General features: G+C 38.4%; 1 protein-coding gene and 1 long non-coding RNA gene across 9 annotated transcripts in view; one reads left to right on the top strand and one right to left on the bottom strand.

The window, feature by feature from the left end:
* NLG-5 (neuroligin 5) overlaps window positions 1–22,660 on the top strand; it is a 133,897-nt gene that overhangs the window by 28,014 nt on the left and 83,223 nt on the right. For all 4 annotated transcript variants that reach the window (XR_013062786.1, XR_013062785.1, XM_076690260.1 and 1 more), the window contains one exon: window positions 18,849–18,890. The gene's annotated coding sequence lies outside the window, so the exon portion shown is untranslated. The remainder of the gene's footprint in view (window positions 1–18,848; window positions 18,891–22,660) is intronic.
* Window positions 1–22,660, bottom strand: part of LOC117606178 (uncharacterized) — a 132,860-nt gene that overhangs the window by 81,685 nt on the left and 28,515 nt on the right. For all 5 annotated transcript variants that reach the window (XR_004581914.2, XR_004581915.2, XR_004581916.2 and 2 more), the window contains exon 3: window positions 14,266–14,329. This is a non-coding gene — a long non-coding RNA (uncharacterized LOC117606178). The remainder of the gene's footprint in view (window positions 1–14,265; window positions 14,330–22,660) is intronic.

Genomic DNA, 22,660 nt, shown 5'->3' with positions numbered 1-22,660 from the left:
TTTTCCTTTGGAAATTTATTCCGGCGACATCGAGCGTTGAACAATGCAAACGCAATTAACCCGCGACACTCTCCGCGTTGTTTACTGCACCGTTAACGGCTTGCTAAATGTCTGCTTGTTTTTATTGTTACCAATAAAAACTTGCCTCGTCTAGCACTTCATTTATACTGGCGCCATGAATTCTTACATCTTTATAAAATTTCAGACGATCACATTAAATAAAAGTTCGAATTTGTTCGACAATGAACATGATATCAAAAGAATAAAATTTACACGAATTAATTTTTTTTTCTTCTAATGTTCAAACTGACACATGTACATAACACTTTTTATAAAGGGCTATGCCCGTATATTGAAATAAATGAAATAAAATAATCTCTAGATACAATAACAATTTCTTTTTTCTTTTTCCTTGAAGGAAAATTTCATTTATAATTTTATTCTTGGCAAAAAGATTGACCTTGAGCATCCATCAATCTTTCAGCAAACTACAGACAGCTCTGTAAATCGAAACGTAACTCTGTTTTTCAAATTCCAATCTAATCTGTCAATATAGGGAGGAACGGTTGTCTGGAGAAATTGCCGCGGAAATCTTTGATTTTTCATCTTCGCGCATCTTCCTCCTCCCGTTCCATCAGACGCACAGAGCCGATTCTCTGCATTCCGGGCATGGATTTCAATTACAACGCCTTTTCCGTGACATAATCTTCAGGAGTTTGGGAAAAAAGAAAAGCTACCGGAAGCCATCGCTTACTGTCGGCTATCCGCGACGATTTCACATCCTGAATACTTAAAAGGAGTCGTGAACCCTCTTTGAATTGTAAAGCGATATCGCTTTCCCTCTGACCTCCACGAATTTCTTCCCTCCTCGCTTTCTTCTCTTCAACATCTTAGCTTGGATTTAATAGTCCACTTGGTACGGATGATACAACCCTGGGATTCTTTTTTCTGGGTCGAGGAATATATTGAAACGAAATACAGTAAAATTTCTCTAGTTGTCCGTAAGTTGAGAAACGAAAATAGACAATGTGCTTTTGATCTCCGGCGATAAGTTGTAAAAAAGAAGGATAGCACGAGAGCCGTAGCAGTTGAGAAATTTATTTATTTAACTTTCTTAATTTTTAGATTCTTCTAAATGCAAATTGTTTCAACGTATTGGTACAACTTTTCTGATTAAAATGAGACCAAACATGACATAATTTGGACTATATGGACGAAATTTCTTAGAGCAATAAATAATAATAATTAAAAATTTTTTTTTAGTCAAGTTTTTAATATACATAATTTTTAACATTCAAAAATTGAATTATTCACTGAAGAAACTTAAATCATAGGTTTTGGAAGAAATCAGTAGGAAATTGTTGTTTCAAAACATATAATGGAGAATTGAAATTCAAGTACGAAATAATTTTAATGAAGGATTTTTTTATATTATATTAATTATTACTGAGAGTCGTCATACGATTAACTTAAACTCTGGACGAGTCCATTTTAGAATTGCCCCCCTTAACAATCAAATTGCCCCCCACGTTGAGAAACACTGGACTAGAGAGATTTTACTGGAAAGGTATTGAAATATACTACAGGAACAAATTTGTACCAAGAAATTATTTTAATTTAAATATTGCAAAGTGGCACACACTGTTGATAATTGGGTATCGAACCATTGATAATCATCGATATTTTTCCATTTTCAACGTTTGAAAAAGAAATTTTGTTCGGATGGAGGAGCCGGATGGTTGGCTCGATCGGTGAACTTCATAAACTATGCGAAGTCTCGTCACGTCTGAGAAAGGCGGATAATTCAAGAAGTTCCGGAGGTATCGGGCCTCGGGCAAGCCAAGAGTATGACAATAACCGCAATATGGCCGCGAAACCGTGAAATACGGGAAGCAGTTCGCTGTGAATTTCGGTACCATCTGTTTTTCGCCTGGTCCTAGCTGCGGTAATACCTGGACCAGTCGATTTTATGCTACCCGTGGCTTTTCTTCCCTATTGTCAGGGGTGAGATATTGTTTCCAAAAGATCGATGTTCTTCCTCGACTGCTTTATGAGCTACGGTGCTCCATCTCCCAGTTGAATTCCTCCAAAAAAAAAACCTCCACCTCCAATTTAAAATTTATTTTTCTTTTTCCTCAACTTTCCCATCTTTCCATATTTCCAAAATAATATTGCAACCAAAGGAAAATTTGAATTCTGATATTCCCAAAATTCTAATGTGTATACCATTTCATTCGTTAACAGTTTGACACGCGAACGTACGAATAATTTAGCGTGGTGGCCGGATTTTCGAGAAAACTCAACAAGTTTCGTTAGTAACAAGAACAACGGGTGGTCGGTTGTCGCGAGGCGGATACACGGGAACGCCTTGCATTAACGGAAATTCCAATTTAATACGCAGCTCTCGAGGCCGGTTACCGGAGTAATTTCAATTTAACTTTTTAATTGTAAGTCGACGCGGAGAGATAGGTCGCGGCGAGCTTATACATTTTGTTGCCCACGGCTGCCGGGCCGTCGTCCTGTAATTTACCGCGAACCAAATTTAATACTGGAAAGCCATCTGTTCGTGATTTCAGCCTGGCCAGCGCCCGAGCAGAGACCCCGTTATGTCGTCGTTATTCGCCATGGAACACCGGTTCGTTGGAAATTTGAAAAATTTTAATCTTCTAGAGCAACCTTCCCTCCTCTTGCGACCACACAAATCCATAGGAAAAAGCTTAACAAAATATCCCTTATTTTTCGTTTTCATTATACCACCGGTTGCTCGGCTGCTTCGTTCGACAGACTCGTTAAACAGAATCAATTAGAAAAATTTAATTAAAATTTTTACAAATTTTCCATTCGATTGTAAATTTCGAAACTGACGTCATCACCCACGAATTAATTTTTTTATTTTTCCATAAATTAAGAGAGAGTGTACATTTTTTGCGATACAGAAAATGTACAAAAGAATATGTAATTTTATAATTGCAACGCTTTTATAATACCCGAGGGACACGCACGAAAAAACGCTCTCGGAATAATGTTACGCAGCAAAGCCTGCTACCGTTTGTTCGCGTAAAAATATTGCTTTTTTGCAACCTTGTTACACATTTGCAACTATGTTCTCCCCTAGCTGTACACTTCCGGCGATGAAACGACACGTTGCAACGATGAAACAGAAATTCTCTCCCTTGTCAACTGTAACCTTTACACGTGTATCGGTTTCGTTGGAAAGCCTAGGTTTTTACTGTGAGGCGAAAGAAATTTTTATTTTTATGAATAATTTAAACGTCGATTATTAGGAAATATAGGAAACGACGATAAGACGCGAAAACGATCGTTCCTGTTCATGATCCTCGAGGAAGTAAAGTGGCCACTGTTTCAACATTTGCCGAGAGATCGGTGCTGTTGAATAAATAGCAGCTCGACACAGTGCCTAAGTGCGCTCGTGTTTTATCTACATCTGCCATTCAGTTGGTTAAGCGGTTCTCGCATTCGAAATAGAAGAAGAGGGGTACAGAGAAAGGGAGCACACCCTTCAGCGTTCGTATGTGTATATACACGTGTGCGCTGGCTTGAATCAACCACGATCAGAATCGAGTCTGAAGGCGCACCCGTGTGGTAACGCTCTATTGTTTACAAGGTTAATTGCGTACCTTGTGCGTAAATGTTTGTACGGCAGGGTACTGGCATCAGCTGTTTTAACACTGAACGATTAGAATGGTTGGAATGCTTCGAATTTCGATTAACCAGTGTCTTAGAAATTTTTTCATTTTTAAACCAGCAAATTATTAACACGTTGAACGCCATAGGGGTCACCGGTGACACGTCTGAATAATTAAAAGAAAACGATAGAAAAACATTATTTTAAGTAATATTGCTATGGTACAAATAATGTGAGATGGGAAATAGAAAGCTTGAAATTTGAAAATTAATTATTATTATCCTTAGTAATTAGAGCTTAATTCGTCCCAATAAAAATGCTCAATTTCACTGTGGCGTTCAATGTGTTAAATAAAAAAAAAATTAAGAAATAATTACACTAAAATAATACATTTTCATTTTTCCAAATGAGGAATATTTGAAGGGGTCTCAATATTTTATCAGAAAGTGAAGAAACAATACTAAGATGATATATTCGATATTTTCTAGAACTGTAGGGACTCCCTCTCCCTTTACAGTGCAAATACTTCACTCTCTGTATTTAAAGTGCTTCATTGTCAGAGTTTGTTTAAAAAATCAGAAATCGAAAGTGGAATATTTTTTCTTCCTCAAGATGGAGAACATCTTCCAGCGAAAATAACGTATGAATTATTCCTTCCATTTACGAGTGCGAATCCTTCGCTTTATGCATTCAAAGCATCCTTTTTTCTTAGGAAAAAAGTCAAAGGCAAATTTTCAATATTTTCTTTCCGTATAGAACAGAATAATTCTTGTACTAATAGAAACAAAAGAAATAAAAGGGCAGGAATGTGTTTTAATTAGAAATACAGCTGGGTCAAGATGTTCCAGGGGACGAAGTTTTACGCTCGAGGAGGGAGAAGGCTCAGAGATGAGAGCCTGGAAATTGGGAAACGTCAATGGTGTTTGATTTTCGATGGTGACGATTGTCGTGGACGGGAAGCTGGTTTTCCGTCAAGTGGCAGAGATAAAAGTAAAATTGCTCCTGGAATTTTTATATCCGATGCTATCGCTTTCTTTATATCAGCCATCAAACTTTAACGACTCTATGGTATACGATAAGGACATTATTCGAGTGTTAAAATTGGTACTTCCTCGCGACAATTTATGCCAGGCATTGTTTCATTAAATAGAGAGTAACGTTATTGTTCTGCATTATGGGCCGATTTACGATTTCCGTCGTTACGATCCATTCAATTCGAACAATTTATTCTATAACCAAATCACTCTACGAATTACTAGTTACCAATTATTGGAAACGTGAAATTAATTAGTTGAAGTAACAAGTAACCTTAGATTTGCGCTGAAACTTTTCTAAGTCTCAATTTTTTAAAAATGTAATAAAATTGCAATATGGGTACTTTGGGGCAGGTGTAATAGAAATTTTAGCGAGTTGAAACCACTGTCCATTAGAATATAGTTAATGCAGCACAGAGTTGAAAGTAGAATATGACGTGACCCAAGTCCACTCAAAATTTTACGTCCATAATTTAATTCAATCTTGCATTACAACGAATCTCGTGACCAAAATATCGTCCAAAGTTCCACTCGTTTTATTTACTGCAAAATCAAATATTACACGATTTTGAAATTCAAAAATCAACTATTCCGATAATTAATAATCGGAGCATCAATAGATCTGTGAAAATTCACAGTGAACGCGTTAATATCGCTTTAAAATGTTTACGGAAGAATTTTCCGAAACGAGAAAATCAAACTGGATGGAAATGAATTCGGATTGAATTGAGCGGCTATGCAGAATCGGCGGGAAGGGCAGCTGGTGGCCCAGACATAACCGGAAGTCAAACATGCAAAATCCATCCGGGCACGTGTACCGTGTACAAACCGTGTCCCTGCAAAGCAAACTTCGCGATACGTGCTTTCCTAATGCGTGTAACGAGGCCCAAAGTATACTCGAGGAGGACCGGCTTGATCTAACCGGAAGTTCGGCTTATCTTCCAGCCAGAGTGAGTTAATACACGGTTGAGTGCGTCACAGAAATTGTATAGCTTAATTTATTTGTTTCATTTCATTTCTTATAGATTGATAATGTTTAATATGGAATTTTTCGTAGGATGGGTCTGAGCTATCGTTGACTTTTACTACTTGGATAATTGCTGATTCACACTACTATTGACGTATTTACACGTTTAACCTTTCAAATTTTTCAACTTGTTAGGTTTATAACTTTTCAAGCTTTTAATTTCCCTATTTTTCAATATGTATTCAAAACCTTCATTTTTCAATTTTTCAACGCGCAAAATTTTCATTTTTCAATTTTTTAACATGTCAACATTTTCAACCCTTTTCAAGTTTTCAGTTATCAACAGAAAATGAATGAAAATCTAAAATACCAAGTGCCACAGATGCAGTACCACACTTACAGAATCCTATTGTAATACCAATACCAATACCAATACTAATACTAAAATTAATATTAATAATATTGAAATGTTATATAATTTAAAAAACTGACGGAACGACAAGCACGCTTTTCCTAAAAATATTTTGTGTCTCTTCCAGAAGAACAATAGAGGGAAATGGAAAAAAACCGGGCAGGAAAACTGTGAATAGTTCGTTTTCCAGTGACCATTTTTTCGATGCCAACGAAATTCCTGATCTGACCAGTGTACTACCTTCACAAAAAAGAGGAAAAAATGTTGAAAATTTACGAGCAAAAATCAGTGGAATTCAAATTAGATGATAGTCGAAAAGTTCTTTTAATGCAATTATCTTGGCACTTGGTAGAACTTCAGCCATTTCGACGGTTTAATAGGTTGATTCCCGATATCGATTACCCTCCGATACCAGTTTCCCTAGACGTAGCTTTTATCAGCGTTAAAATATCGCACTTTGCAAACAGAGAAATTCATTAGAGGTATGTGATCTCAGTGAAAGGAATTGTTTTATTCGCGAAATTCACTTCCCAGAATTGCTCTGTTACTCGGAAAAGTAAATTCAATATTTTAGAAAATAATGAACTCTACTGAAATCGCTTTTAATTACTTTGCGACACACCCGATATTCCAGAAATTTGAAAGTTTCCTTAATTTAACTGAAAGTATAAGTCAATTTCTTTTCCCCGATACGAACGATAATGGAATTGTAATTGCCGACGATTATTTCTACAGCAATGCAAACTCCTCCACTTCGTTAAGCTGGCACGCAATTTGTCGTTGAAAGAAAGCACGAGTGTCTCCCTTTATTTCACCCCCCTTTTCACCGGGACATTGTAAAGAAGTTCGAGAATACAGCGTGGGGATACACGAGAAAGTTCATAACTCTTATCCCAGCGAGCGTCATAATACTTCCAACTGTTTAAGAATCCTCCGCGTGGCCAGGTACAAGGAAAGTTTCAGACAAGATTCCCAGTTACTGGCGAGTCAATTACACCCGGGATCCTGTTGAAAATTTGTCGATATTTTTCAGTTTAAACACGAACAGGGTAAGATGCTTCTTACTGGCGCAGTAGAGAAACCAATGCTTTGTCAGATAATTACTTTACTTCTTTAATTGAATTACAGTGGGTGATCAAATTATTAGAGCCACGATATGAGAAATGGGTTTTCCGTGTTTGTGTAGAAATAGAGCCACAATTTTAAGGTTTTTAATAATTCACTAATAATATACAAAGCAATAATAATTAAACAATTCATTTTGATTGCTTTATTTCTGGCCCATTATTCTATCAAACGTTCAATCAATTTACATTTATTACTAATAAGTAATATTTCTATAAATTTTCGATGGGGTTGATGTCCGGAGAATTTCCAGACCATTTTAATAATTCACTAATAATATACAAAGCAATAATAATTAAACAATTCATTTTGGTTGCTTTATTTCTGGCCCATTATTCTATTAAACGTTCAATCAATTTACATTTATTACTAATAAGTAATATTTCTATAAATTTTCGATAGGGTTGAGGTCCGGAGAATTTCCAGACCACTTTTTTCAACTGTGTATCATAATTTTACAAGTATCAATAGATCATAAAAAAATAATAAAAATTCTGTTTAACCGGGTTATCATTTAACAATTAATCATTTTTATGCAAAATCGTCAATTTATGCGAGTGGCTCTAATAATTTGATCACGCACTGTAAATTTTCCACCCCAATTTTTTAATTTTTAATTGAATGGTCCTGAATTAATCCTACTCGAACGTTTCAATAACCCTTTTCCTTTCAATTACATTAGATTTATGATCCCGACGGGGATCAATCTCCCGAAAAAAGATCCTCTTCCTTTCATTCGTCAACTCGGATCATTAAAGATCACGGTAGACAATGGTGTTGGCAAAGGGCAGGGGAAAACAGGGGGACGACGAATTCGAGAGAGATCTGCTTTCGAGCTTATTGGGAATTAAGCCGCTTAAACGCCTCCGCTCGGAAGGAACGGAGTAGGAACGGCTGGAAAATACGCTCTCTTTGCAAGACACGTCGTGAAACGCGAGAATTATTCAACGGCTCGAGCCTCGTCTGCTTTTCCCCTCTTTCTTCCCGCCGATATTGACATTTTCCCGCGGCGACGCGTCGCGACGCGTTTTCTTTTGCATCCGAGTCGCTCGACCGCGTTAATCTGCGTGAAATCGAGCGGATTCAAAGAAGAAACCTACCCCGTTGCCCGGTTTAATTTCTCGCTTACCGACGATTCCTCGATTTTTCGCCTTTGATCATCTTCCTTTAAACCTTTGAACTTGACAGGGCGCTTAAAAAATGAAAATTAACAAATTCTCTTTAATCAACGCCTACATTTAACCCATATCATTCCGTTACTGTAACGACGATAAATCCTAGCGATCCTGTCGGTGGAGCAAGCAAAAAGGAGGCAAGGATCGATCGGGCAGGCAATGGAACGCAGTTCACGGAATTAATTCGAAGAAAGGACGGTTCGAAGTGTCACGTTTCGAATATCGATTACAGAGCGGCGTTCCGCAGAGATAAGGGGGTCCATCGAGAAATAATATTAATCCCGTTGCGATGCATTATTCATAAGACGATACACGCTCGAAATAGCCTGTCGGTTTATCCGTGCGGTCGCGTAACGCACGCGGGAACCGCGAAGAAAAACGAGGAACAAAGGGTGTCACGAATGGAGGAGCAGGGGCGGTTGGGTGCGTCACGTAACGCGAGCCGAGTTTCGAGAGTTTTAACTCGATCGTGACGGGTGCTGATGGATCAGATAAGTTGGCTCGCGATTTATTTAACCTGCCTCGCCAGGCGGGTTGGAAACGCGGCGTCGAATTAGGTATTCGACGAGGGTGACTCGCGGAACGAGCTCCCGCTATTCATTCTACCACGCGCGAGCACGAAAAAAGAAACGCTTGTAAAGTACGTCGCCGCGAACAGATTTATTATATAAGAAAACCTCGTCGTTCGCCCCCTTTTATTTCGTTGTTGCCGTTGCCCGCGAGTGCATGTCGTGCTCGAAACGAGCGACCCGGTGAAAAGAAAAAGAGAACGTAAGAAACCGTCTCGGCTCTGAACGCGAGATCGTGCACCGTTGAAAACGAACCTCCTGGAGGGGAACGATTCGCATTAATCATTGTTAAAATCGCGATACGTTGAGGGATTAATAGACTGATGCTCGATGGATCATCGACTGAATAGGTTTCTTCGTGGTTCATTTTATAAATGTAATCAGTGAAATATTTTCGAAGAATATCCAAGTACACAAATTTGTAATATTTTAAAGAATACCAAAAGTTTCATTAAAATTCTATCAAAAACACGAATCTGCAGAGAAATTTCAAAGAGATAACACAAATTTGACCAGTCCATTTCATAAACTTGATAAGCAACGATCGTTTGCCCAAACGTGGTTGGAATAAAATTCAGTCGAATTTGGTCCGGTAAAAAAATGGAATAAGATAAACGTTACGGAAAAGGTCGTTGATGCAGATATAAAAACGAAGGTATTGTAACCCCATTCTGGAGATTTTCCATGGAGGGACGTAAGGACGATGTAGGTACACGCGTTTGTTATGCATGTCTCCGGATATGCTGAAGGATGCATATGTAATCTCTGGTGAATATGCAGGCTAACACGATTACTCGGCAAGAAAATCCGAATTCGTCGCGAATGCACGAACAGCGATAATGCACTTTTGCGATAACCCGAGCAGCATGATTGCAATATTAAATCTCCCGGTCTCCTCAAACGAGCATCCGGCTCCCTGGATAAATTTCGAGCTCAACGAATTTTCTGAGAAAATTTTTCCGTTCCTCCGACCATCCATAACTTCCTCCCTTTCTCATTTTTAATATAAAAAAAAAAATTGCATTCCGAAGATTCCTTCGCGAAACGCCTGATAATAAAGAATTTCCGATTTCCAATTAGCCTGGTTAATTAATCTCATCGACTTGCATGCAATTCGAACGCTTCTAAGAGGTCTTAAATACGAGCAGAGAGTTTCCTAGAATTTACAGTGATCTTTTATAGCCATGCATCTATCGCGGTTGCATCCATAGAATACTCTTGGAAGGTGCATCAAAGGCACGGATCTGGCCTCTTTACCGGTTCCCTGCTTGTTTTCAAAAGTTTCACGTAAATCCGTGGGCATTTGTAAAATTTTCGAGAAACATTTCACGATTCTTCTTTTCCCTTGCCGCAGCATTTCCCCTATTCTTTTCAATGCTGAGCATCCTCTTTCGCCAGTTTACCCTAATTACTTCGATGCTCAGCCGTGATCGTTATCGAAAATTATTCGTCAGGGGAGAATAGAAAATTGTGCAGGGTAAGAAATTTTCCGTCCAATTAAGGAACTTAAAATTCCGTGGTCGCGATCGTCGAATTTCGCTGAAAATTTCAACAACAAACGGATCTCGCGCCGTTCTTTTTTATCGTGTCCGGATCTACGCAGTTCCGTTTCTCGTTACGAGAAAGCTCCGCGTCCACGTCACGCGAACACGCGATATTCACGCTAAGATACACCCCGACGGACGATGATTAACGCGAAACCATATTAAACATAATAATGAAACGACGTTGCGTGCAGAAAACGTTTATCAGAGTGATATGCAACTCTCCGATCGGTAACATGATCACGGTGTTCGGTAAATTTTTCAACGGTACCGAATCGCTTTTCCAACGCCACCGACGCACGGTGGTTAACAGGTAACGTTATCGCTTTCGCGAGCACCGTTTGTGTACAGGTGATTTTGACGCTGAAATTTTTATCTATTCCATCAAATAGCAATTACGATTGAAAATTATAGTGATCTCGCTACGTTTGCAAACCGAAACCGATGGATAAAATAGTAGGGATGGACGCGTTGATCCGGGGCTGTAAAACGGTTCACGCCTCTCCGGGCCCAGCATGGAGCCATAATCCTGGACAATTTGTAATTCAAATCGATACGATACGAGATAAATTACCGACGTATATCTGCCATCGTCCCAGCTCTCCTGCCACCTTGTTCAACCAGAAAGATCCCAGCGCACCCTTTAGCGCGCGTATAAACCACCCCTCTCTCCGGCAACCTCAACGCGATCCTGCCGGGTTAATTTCTCAATTTCGTGCACGAAACTTTTGAAGGATCGTCAGGGAGCCGGTGTTCGCCGGCAAGTATCGATTTCCACGTGGGCTGTTGCCGTAGGATCGAGCAAGACAGCTGGGTGATTAACGAATTTCGGCTGAGAAGGGAAGGAAAACATTTCGCGACGTAGAAACAGAGATAGTTTCGGGGTAGTGCAAGTTTCCTGTTAATATGCAACGCGAGGGAAGAGGATTAATTATCGGGAGATTGCATCCCGGTAAATAAGCTCTCCTGTACATTGGCAACTCTATTTTTCAGCGACTGAAAATTATGACAAGGGATGATTTAATCCTTAGACGAGGTATACGGAAGATAGAAAACACAACTTAAATTCTATAAAAATTGCAGCGTACCTAATTAATTATTAATAAATGCAATGATTATAGTACAGCTGTAAATTATCTTTATATTAAAAAAAAAAAAAAAAAAAAAAAGAAGTTGAGAACCAAGGATTTGAACCGTGGACCTTTAGTTTGCGAGTCATCTGTTTAACCGCAGAGCTAGCCGATTGTATGTGTAAGTTTGTAACTAACTTTAATTGTTAATATCTTTTAAACAATTAACCATCTACCCCCAAAATGGGATATGGGCGTGATCAGCTCGACGAGCTCTACAAGGTGGCAAAGTTTCATTAATAAGTGAGCGTTACACTGGGGTAGTTCCCCTCGTAAGTACGATAGTGAATAATTCGGTATACAACAGTGGAAACGATTTAAAACTTTTTAATCAAGACACTTCGGGGTCGCTTCCGGTGCCCTAACAGCGACTGACATGTCGTGAACAACCGAGTACGCTTTCGGGCAGAGAAAATCCAGTTAAAAACCGAGCTGAATGAAATTTAGTTCGCTAACTTGATTCATTGTACCAGGGAACGTTGACATTTTCCTCCGTTTTTTTCTCCGCGCGCAGTTTCATATTTACTATGCAAAATAATCATTCCTCTGACATCGGAATAACGAATCGCAACACGTATATGTACATTTCGAATCAACTTTATAATCCGTGGATGTAATAACATCCGTGAAATTACGCATTAAAAAATTATTTACAGCAGCCGGGCAATTAACCGTGACTAATGCACCGAAAGTAATACGAATTACCGAAAATTTATCGTGCTGTTGTGTACAGCTGCGTGGTCGCCGCGATAATTACATTATAATTACACCGGAAGCCTATGTTTCTAGGGGGGAAAAAAAAAATAAAAATAAATCCTTATCGATGGAATGTATAGCACGATATATCAAACTGAAAGCTTAAACTATGAATTTTTTTCGGTGTAAAAAAAAAAATATGTCCGATTTAAAAATGAACGTCCAACAGATGGATGGCTGCTGAAACATTTCGCTATGTTTTCACAGCGAGATTTATGAAGGTTCCCCAGAATCATTTGAGTATCACGAGAGAGGAAAAAAGATACGTTTTTTCCCGAGAAACGTGTATGCGAGCGATGTAATTCCGGCAGTTGGGAAAAACGCGAACAAAAATGCTCGTCGAAACGAGACGGCACAACGAACGAACAAACGTCTGTTGAATGCTTAAATTATTCGAAATGCGACGGGACCGGATTACCAAGCGTCAAAATACTGGCTCGAGTTCAATCTGCTTTACGACTGGAACGGCTTTAACGACCCAATATGAAGCCAATAATGGCGATAACGATGCCATCAAGAGCCGCTTGTACGTCGACGTTGTAGCTCGCGATTAAAAGTGAATTTGGATACAAGGATAGACTACGGTGAAAATAACCCTTTCGCATGAAAGGGTATATTTTTCTTTTTAAATACGTTATTTAGTAAATTAGTCTTATTTTCTAAAAAAAGAAAAAAAAACAATTGGTGGACCAATTTTCAAAAAATTCTTTTTAAATTTTTCAAAAATTCAAAAAATACGCTATACTTTTCTTTTTAAATACGTTATTTAGTAAATTAGTCTTATTTTTTAAATTAAAAAAAACAACAGAAATTGGTGGACCAATTTTCAAAAAATTCTTTTTAAATTCTTCAAAAATTCAAAAAATACACTATACTTTTCTTTTTAAAATACGTTAGTTAGTAAATTGGTCTTAATTTCTAAAAAAAACAACTGAAATCAGTAGGACCAATTTTTCAAAAGATTCTTTCATATTACTCCGTGTTGAAGAGGAAATAAAATTGTTCTGAAAGGACGAAAAGGCGTGAGGCGTTGCAAAATGTAGGATTTAGTTCAAAGGATAGTGAGTAAACGGGGACGAAAACATCCTTTCGAGTGTCTAACCAGGTTGAAATGGTGTTGGGTAAAAGGAGGTAAACGATTGTATTTGGCCCGGAAATGGTTCGAAATCGTGCAACCCGTCGATGCAAGAGGAAAATTCGATTTGAATTTGGCTGAGTTCAGATTTGCCCGGCCTAGAGAACGATAACGAGGTCGTCGAATCTCAAGACTATACTTTCGATAGAAAATCAATATGCTTTACGAAACAGTCGACCAGAGAACCCTCGACTTTATAATACAGGCTGTTTCAAAGTTGCCAACGTTTTAACGAGCTCTCTCCTCTACAAACTTTTCTTTGTTTTTTATTCGAAAACATCGACAGAGTGTTGCTAGCCTCGAGCTTGTGATAAAAAGTATTCATTTTTTTTTTCTCTGTTAATCATTGTGTGGGCGTAGAAAGTAATAAAATATATATAATCAATTGATAATATTGCGATAAAAATTAGGAGAGATAACATTATTTAATTTTTAATTTAATTACTCAGATTAATACCTCTTAATGAGGAGGATTTTCCTTCTTTTTCTTGCTTTTTAATCGTTTCATTAACGCGTTACGATCTCGTATAATTGAGCTGAATGGATTCAATAAACAAATGATTAAATTTCCATTTACACATTTGCAGATAACTAAAGGGAAAAGTTTCTGGAATTGATTAAAATTGAAATTGAATGGATTTACACGGGATCTGATTAAATTTCAATTTACACGTGGGAAAGAACTTTTATAATCGTATATGTTATCATTTATCTCGAAAATCTTTCATCTACTAAAAATATCATTTCTGTTCATATTTTGGTAAAAACTCACCAGTGACACCCATCAGCGCCCAAGTGTCAGAGGTTGTCCGAGAGGAAGAATTCGAGCAACAAATCTGAAAATAAAAAAAATAATCACATTAGCATCCATTCTAAAAAGAAATTTAAGAAATAAAGTTCGATCGTGTTAGATGGTATAAAACTTTCCACGAAATTTTCGCACGTCCTCAAAATTTCAAACTTTCCCAAGCAACTGCAGACTCTTCCCTCTGTTACGTTTCTTTTTACCTTCTCCTGGCAAGTTCCTTTTAAACCAAGTTTCCGTAGTCGTGGCCAGTTGCAGACGACATTTAAAATTTTTTAAACTTCCCCTCTACATTTATCCGCGCGTTTGTATCGTGCTTTCTTCGTGCGCGAGTGAAATGAAATTCTAGCACGATAATAGAAAAATGGTATTCTATTTCTTACAATGCGACGAAAAGGGTGAAAGAAATTTTATAAAAATAACATTTCCATGACGATGATTTAACAAGTGCACCACCGAAGAACAAATATTCCTTCCCGCGAACGAAAACTAACCATCTAACCAAGGATTCATGTTCCATTCAGAGGACGAGTCCTTTCTTGCGACATGCTCGTTTCTTCGCGAGCGTTCACCGTTCTATAGCTGAACGTGATTCGCAAAAGGAACCACATTCATCAAGATTCTTTTCTTCGTTAGTTATGTGCCAGCGAGCGAACAAAAGGCCCAGGGAAATATTAATTTAATGCCGGGACGAAAATTATACGCGGTAGTAAATCAAGGCTCTCCGTTCTTTTGTCCGCAGGACCCGTGTTCCTGGACGTGCACCCTCGGCTAACGTAAACCACCAGCTCACGTCAATGAAATTCTTACCTAACTAACCAATTAACAAACCGAGAAATTGAATGTTAACGGATGAAACGCGACAGTAAGTGTTGCAGACAAGATTGAATTCCGATAAGGAATTAATAAAGTCCTGTTGGCTTTCGAATCTGCTTGAAACTCTTCAGTAACGTTCCGAAGCAGCTTAGAGGGCAAGATTAAAACAAGTAGAAACTTGCTATCTGCAGCAACAAACTACAGAGATCAAATCGAAAGCTAGCAAGGGTTCGGAGTTGCTAACTCTTAACGGACACGAAGTAGAACGTAATTTATCAACGGTATCCTGTGATAAATATTGTTGGATGCCAGTGGAAAAATTATGGCGTTTCGTCTCGGGAACCGTCCACTAGAACTCGTCAGTGGGGCTGACATGGACGGTCCATGCCCCAGGCGCCTGGGTTCTATATTCTCAGATCTTATATATACAGGGTGTTCGGTAACTGGTGGTACAAGCGAAAAGGGGGTGATTCTACATGAAAAAATAAGTCGAAAATTTGTTTTCGAGAAAATCGCGTGCACTTGATCATTGTCTCGATGGATATTATTGCAGTTTAAGTTTGTTTTTATCGTAGCGAAAAATTAGGAACACGTAATGAAATAGGATGTTGAAGTAATCGTAAAGTATATTATTATAGAAATTGCTGAAAATGATGCCTATTCTCCCTAATACATAATTCTGCTCTTCTAATTAAATTTCTATGAACGCTATGAACTGTTGTTTTAATGTATGGAAGGCTACAATAAGCTTTTCTTTTAATTGCTCGCAATTTATGATTTCTTCAGAATACACAGTTAATTTAATATGACTCCATAAATATAAGTCAAGCGGAGTTAAGTCAGGAGAGCGTGGTGGCCAAGCTATTGTTCCAGCACGACCGATCCAACCTTGGTAATGTTGGTTTATAAGATCTCTCGGCGAAAATTCAAAGTCGATTTTCTCGAAAACAAAGCTTCACATGACAAATTTTTATTGTATATTTTCGACTTATTTTTTCATGTAGAATCACCCCCTTTTCGCTTGTACCACCAGTTATCGAACATCCTGTATATCAACAAGATCCGTGATGGAGCACTTTCGAGAAAGGTGGAGTTACACGCGCGATACCTTGCGGCTAGGAAACGGGCCATACTCCGCTCATAACCCGCACAATATTAACCGGAAACTTTAGAAAAGTCAGGCACGTAAACATTTTGACGAAAAGTTAGACGAGCGAAATTCTAATTAACTTGCACGAACCATCCTCAAAGTGTTTTCTTTCTTTGGAATACACTTCTTTTTTCTTCTCTTTCTCCTTTTAGTGTCTACACGCAAAGTTGGTCGTTGCTCGTGTCTTCTAAGTTTAATTACAAAATAGATCTTGACAACGTCAGTTCCGGTCCCTTGACGCTTATAAACTCGGGTAACCCCGATAATTGCATAAGTTTCAACATTCATTACGCAACTTTTAACGTGTAGATACCTTTGTGTGTTTTCATTTCAAGCTCGACCCCCGGGTAATTTAATTATGTTATACTCTCACGCAATTTTATCATGTTCTCGTCGGCTGACATTTACGAACCATCCTCTCCCTCGCAGAGTAGACAGGATATTGAAAAAATTTTTTTCATACACGGATTCAAACTGGACGCCAACTTTGGTTATTTTTTCATTTCAACGTATCAAATGGCTGAAACTTTTGTTCAACAATTTGCTTACTTTTTAATTCGTTTCGCGTTTAATAAACGTATCGATTCGATGTTTGTATCAGAGACAGTATTTGGAATACTGTTTCAGGAATTTTAAGTAGTACGAGTCAATGTATGGGCGGACGCGGCATAGAGACTAAATGATACATAAACAGATCCTTAATTAGCCTTGAACAACATGAAATAATTACTACACGATACGGTTGTATTCATTATTATATAATTTTGTTTGCTAATCGATAACAGACTATTCAATTGTTTCCAAATTGAATTTGAAAGGAATTAAATAACCATGAAAATAAGCCATGTTTGTTTCAATTAATTCCGTTATTCACCAATAATGTGAATTACAAATTAATGAAAATATTGTAAGTGATTTTTTATTAGCCTTCTCTGTTATACTGATTAAACAACTCACAATTACTGTTTAACTTGCTTAACTACTCGTTGATAGTCAATTTATCAGTTCACACGGAATCTCTGTTTTACTTTCCTAATCTCGTACAACCTCGCCGCTCAAATTGTCTATATACCGTCCTGATTCTGTTTGTACGTATACAATCCTATTCTACTTGATTTAATCGTATACTAACTGCATTCTACTAATCTGCCAACATGCAAATACTGTCTGTATACACGAAATCCTATTCCACTTACACAATATCATGTTAATTCTGTTCTATTAATCAGAAAACGTATAAATGGGATTCGATTTACCTGTACAACTGTTTTGTTCTCAGTTCTATTCTACTTTGCTGAATTGTACTTCAGTTCTATTCTACCTACGTACTCGTGCAATACTCTATTGTACTTGGGACACTGTCCTTTGTTGATTAACAAGCATAGGTCTGTTTTATTAGTAGATATACTTAAAATATTAATAGTTAAAATTCTGTTGAATTACTACTAAGGTTAAGATAGCGTAGGAAATAACCATTAGCTTAGGATGTATTATAAGATTTTATTAAAATCAAAATTAATTCGTAAGAATAAAGTTGAAGTTCAGAAATAAACTGTTTTATTGTTTCAATCACCTATTTCCAATATTCTGAAATATGTACACTATTATTTTAACCCTCCTCCACGTTAAAATTTAAAAATATAATATTTTAAGGAGACGAGTGTATAGAAAGGAGTGTGTACTATAATTAATCAGACCTCAGAAAGCCTCGCCTCTCTGTGGGAGTACCTATATGAAAATGTATCGCATATTCTACGTGAAAGGACCCTATTTCATTTACAGCATCTCGTAACTTCTTATTCCACTTGACTTACTATGCGACACACTACACCGATCATGCTTTCGTATGCAACTCCGTCTACACGTTGGTTCTACGTTACGGCCTGATTATATACGCTCGTATATCAACCGGCTGCCTAGATATCGTCTCGTACTACTTGACTGACAAAATGAAATACACTGGTACTCGGTTAGGCAGATAAGATCTGCTGTTGCGCGATCGGACGTGCCATCTGATCTACAACTTTACAGCAATTCTATTTGAAATTCTACAAGATTTAATGTCCTGAATAGGAATGCAAGATGCAAGGATAAATTGATATAAGAAACAAAGAAGGTTACACGAGGCTTGTGGTTGAATAAAAATCCTTTTGAAAATTATAAATTCCTTCTGCGATTTCGTTGCGCAACGAATGAAAAGTCCCGCAGATGCATTTTGGCGTGAATGGCCGAGTGGTAGAAAACGTAATTTGTCGGGCAACGGGGTGTCGAGTTGGGTCGGTGAAATTTTTAATTTCTTGCGAGGAAACACGTAGAAAGGCCGGGGCTCATTTGTTTCGGGGCAATTAGGCGTTTGTAGTGCGGCATAAAAGGTGCCAAGGTAACAAGGGAAAATGACCAGACAGAAGGGAAACAAACATTTTTGGGAATCGAAACACTGGAACGAGACTTAATTAAATTGCCACCGACCACGTCTAACCAAACTGATTTAATAAAAAATAAAAAGACACAATTTTAACAAAGAGCTAATTAACTGAAAATTTGTCAAGAATTCATTACAATTGTTTATATTATTTTGTTGCAGAAATAACTGATGATGGTCAAGAATGAACAACCTTCCAGTTTGGTAAGTTCTAATATTTTCTAAAAAAAATCAAACAGCCCCCAAGTCACACAATACTTCTGTCAAAATAAATCTACCCTTTTATGAGGTAAGAAGCAAAGTTGCGTGATGTATGGACGCGTGTATCGCGTTTCAATTCGAGTATACGGTAGCATAGGATTCCGTGCTTCTATTCCATGAATTCAGCGAGGGTCTTGAAGGTTCTATGGAGCTCGGAAGCAGCGTTCCACGCTCCCTTGTTCGCTGGTTACTCGATTACGACGCGACAAAAGCGGTTCGACCGACGAAAATTTACGTTCCCCGCTGTCGAGGCGCCATTAAGAAACTGTCGAACCTAATAGCGGTAATCCGTTTTTGGCTGCAGTCAGCTCGCTTTCCGAGTCGTCTTACCCTCCGACATCCCCTCGACAACCGGCGAATTCCAGTCTAGACTCGTAGAAACCGGCCACTGGAACCGACTACCTCGAGCAGTCTGACAACACGCTTGCCTCTTCTACTTAACGGATATATCGCGCACCCTTTTCTCCTGATTGTTCAACTAATTCGAGTGGATGATCTCGTTAACGATGCTTGATCTTTCGACGAGTCAGGAAACGTGAGATTCTCAATGGATCCGAAGGATTTCGGTGCAAGTTCGCCGGCGGATCGAACAATGGGGGAAGAAAGTGGAAGACGATTTTAGGAAGGAAGTTGCTCGTTCCGGTCTTCGTAGACAAACTTTTGTCAGTTAAGCTTCAAGTCTTTTGAATCGTTTTACGATCGAGTTAGTCGAATTATTAAACCTATAAAATTCAGAGAACTTCGACTGAGTTTTCGTTATCGACGATGTTCAGAAGAAATTTTCAGAGATTTAGATTTTCTCCTAATCAACTTCATTAAAAAAAAATAAATTAGATTTTCTTATATAATCTATGTAATATATTGAGAAAATTTGATCAGAAAATTCCATGAAACTGTGTACACGTGAGCAATAATGATTTATGAAAGAAAGGAGAGGAGGGGAGAAACTCATTTTGTTGGGAAGCAATTTCAACGTGGTTCCAGTTAATTCGGCTGGTTCAACATTTCCGAGATTCTCGATCGAAGAGGGGGGAGGAGGGGGCTTGGCTTGTAATTGAACAGAGTCCAATGCATGTCGGATAGCCAAAATTTTCAGCTAGCCACCTAATTCAACGCGAATCGATGTCTCGAGTCGAATTCGATGCCAGGAGACCGACACAATCCAGGAAACAGATTTCCCTACGTTTCAGACACTCCGAACCGGTTGCTAACAAATTACCTGTATTCTCGCAATCACGGTTCAATTTACAATTATTTATACCGATAAATCCAGATAAGTTTAGAAATTAGTTTTGCAATTTTAAGACGAAACTAAAGTGAACTTGAAAAATCTGAAGGAATGCAATTTCTTCTATTTCGCGAAGTTCGAAACGCTTCAAAAAGGATCTTCTCGAAGCGTAGAGTTAAAATGAACGCTCACGTTTCGCATAAATCCAGCCAATTTTTCCAGGATCACGGCTGCAATAAACATTGATCAGGCTCGTTTTTTTTTTTTTTTTTTTTTTTACCCCGTGATGTAATAAATTGGTATAGGAACGAATTCAAAAGCTGAGGCGTTGAATCGAACGCTCCTAATACTTTCCTTTCATCTTCGCAAGCCTATACTTTAAGACGCGTACGTGCCGTATACATTCGACAATTGCGAAGCCATTCGCGAGAGGAATGGTGTCAGCATCTGTCTAAAATAATATCCAACCAAAACAAGGAGAAATATGAGAACCGAAAGGAAAGCTACGAATAGAAATTGTATCATCGAAATGAAGATAAAAACAAACTCGTTTTGCAGAAACTCCGAGCAACAAAAATTACTCGTTTCAATAATAAAAAGATGAAAATTTCTATCTGGTTTCCGCAGTTATAAGACAGTTACTTTCGAATAACAGGAATAAAAGTTCTCCGCGATAAGAAAGAGAAAAGAAGGAATCTTCTTTAACTTCTCGTACTTGGAGCATAAATTATTCCAGTGAAAAGAATCGGAAACAAATATGAACCGTATAATTCTCTCGTTGAGAAGTTCACATGTTTCTGTTATCAGCGATAAGCAATGCCAGGAGAACTGTGGCAACGTCGAAAGATCAACACGCTCGCGAATCGGACCTCGCGTCTGGCTATTGCAATCTCGTACTACTTGCTGTCGAAGAAACTTTAGTTTTCTCCACTGGCGATCAGCCTCGATTCTCAACAAGCTTCTTACGATTTCCAACTCGACCAAATAGAATGCATACCGAGGAGGAATCCATTTTCCTGGCGAGTTTCAAGTTTACTGGAAAACACACACTCCAGTCGCGGCTGGTTATTGCAATTTATATGAAAATTGAAGTGACCCTACCGGTTGGAAAGTTTAAATCGATGATACTGATTTTAGGCGACGAACTTTGCTTATAAATGGATCTCGTTAAAGTAGATAAAATAAATTTTAAACATTTTTTTAAATATATTGAATTTTTTGAATATTTAAAAAATATTGAATTTTTTCTTGAACTTCGCGTCTGTTTCTGTTTTTACTTTATATCAGAGGATGAAAAATAGAAGATCGCCTATCAAAATATCTCGAATACCTTTTCCGTCCTCGCGCAACAGAGGGACGTTTCAAAAAATACAAACTCTAGTACCCAGTTTTTCCACGGTCAGAAAATTAAAAACAGAAGGTCACCTATCAAAATATTTACCACCTTTTTTCAACTCTCGAAACGGACAGAGGAGAAACGTTTCGGTATAGGAATAAGCTCGCGTGGAAGAGAATAAAAGTGCGATTAAAGGAACGCGAAATGTATGTAAATTCGGGTCGTAAATAAAATTACATCACGGCTAATATCTACTCTCATACAGATCGCTGACCGTGATTAATGCGTTCCCTCGTTAGATATAAGCCGGCTCGTTTGCGGATTACTGTCGCCTTTTGTTGGCGCCGGCTGGCGATACGCGAAAACATTGAGCGTGGAAAAAGGCGAAAGAGGAAGTCGACGAAAAGTGGAAAATCCAACGGAAACGAACGCTCCGTTGAACCAACAGGAAGAACGCTTGATCTTTCGAACATAGATTAGGGACCGAAATAAAATATTTCGGGAAATTCAGCGACGGTAAATGATTCGGCAAATAACAAAGAGTCGTGTGCTCGATTCTGACAAATATCCGGAAGATATTATTGCTGGAGGATTTTACGTGAGCGGAGGAAACGGTGTTTAACAAAGCCACACGGATCTTCCCTCAACTACGTGACTAAAGGTAGAAATTCGAAGTTTCCAACGTGGAGGGTTTTCACCGCCACCCTCTATCGTCCAATTCCCCTTTGGTTTCCAGCGCAAGTTTCACAGACTCGTCACAGCTCGGGGCTGAATCTTTGGGCGGGAAACGGACACAGGGACAGAGAGCGTTGGGTGCCGGCTTCCTCGTAAACCGTTCCACCCACGCGTCGTTGGCCGATATCAACCAGCTAGCTGAATTTATGCCCACGTGCTCGACACTGCCGTTGGCTGTTACCCGTGCCACATCGAACAGACAAGATCGTTGCTGCTTGCCTTGATTAATTCGATCAACTGTGCAACTGAAATACCCGAATTCCGTCTCGCTATTCGTCCTGATAGTCCTTGTGTTCACCGGAATTAACAAGAGTTAATCGTGTCATTGCGGAGTTATCATCAATGACACAGAAACCGGAATCGTTATTATTCTAAATCCATCTTTCGATGCAGTCTTTTAAAATGCTGACTGGA

The sequence above is a fragment of the Osmia lignaria genome, chromosome 9 (genome assembly GCF_051020975.1).
Source record: "Osmia lignaria lignaria isolate PbOS001 chromosome 9, iyOsmLign1, whole genome shotgun sequence".
NCBI classification, from domain to species: Eukaryota; Metazoa; Arthropoda; class Insecta; order Hymenoptera; family Megachilidae; genus Osmia; species Osmia lignaria.
The sequence above is the reverse complement of the archived record's forward strand: the minus strand, read 5'-3'. Positions and strand labels throughout refer to the sequence as shown.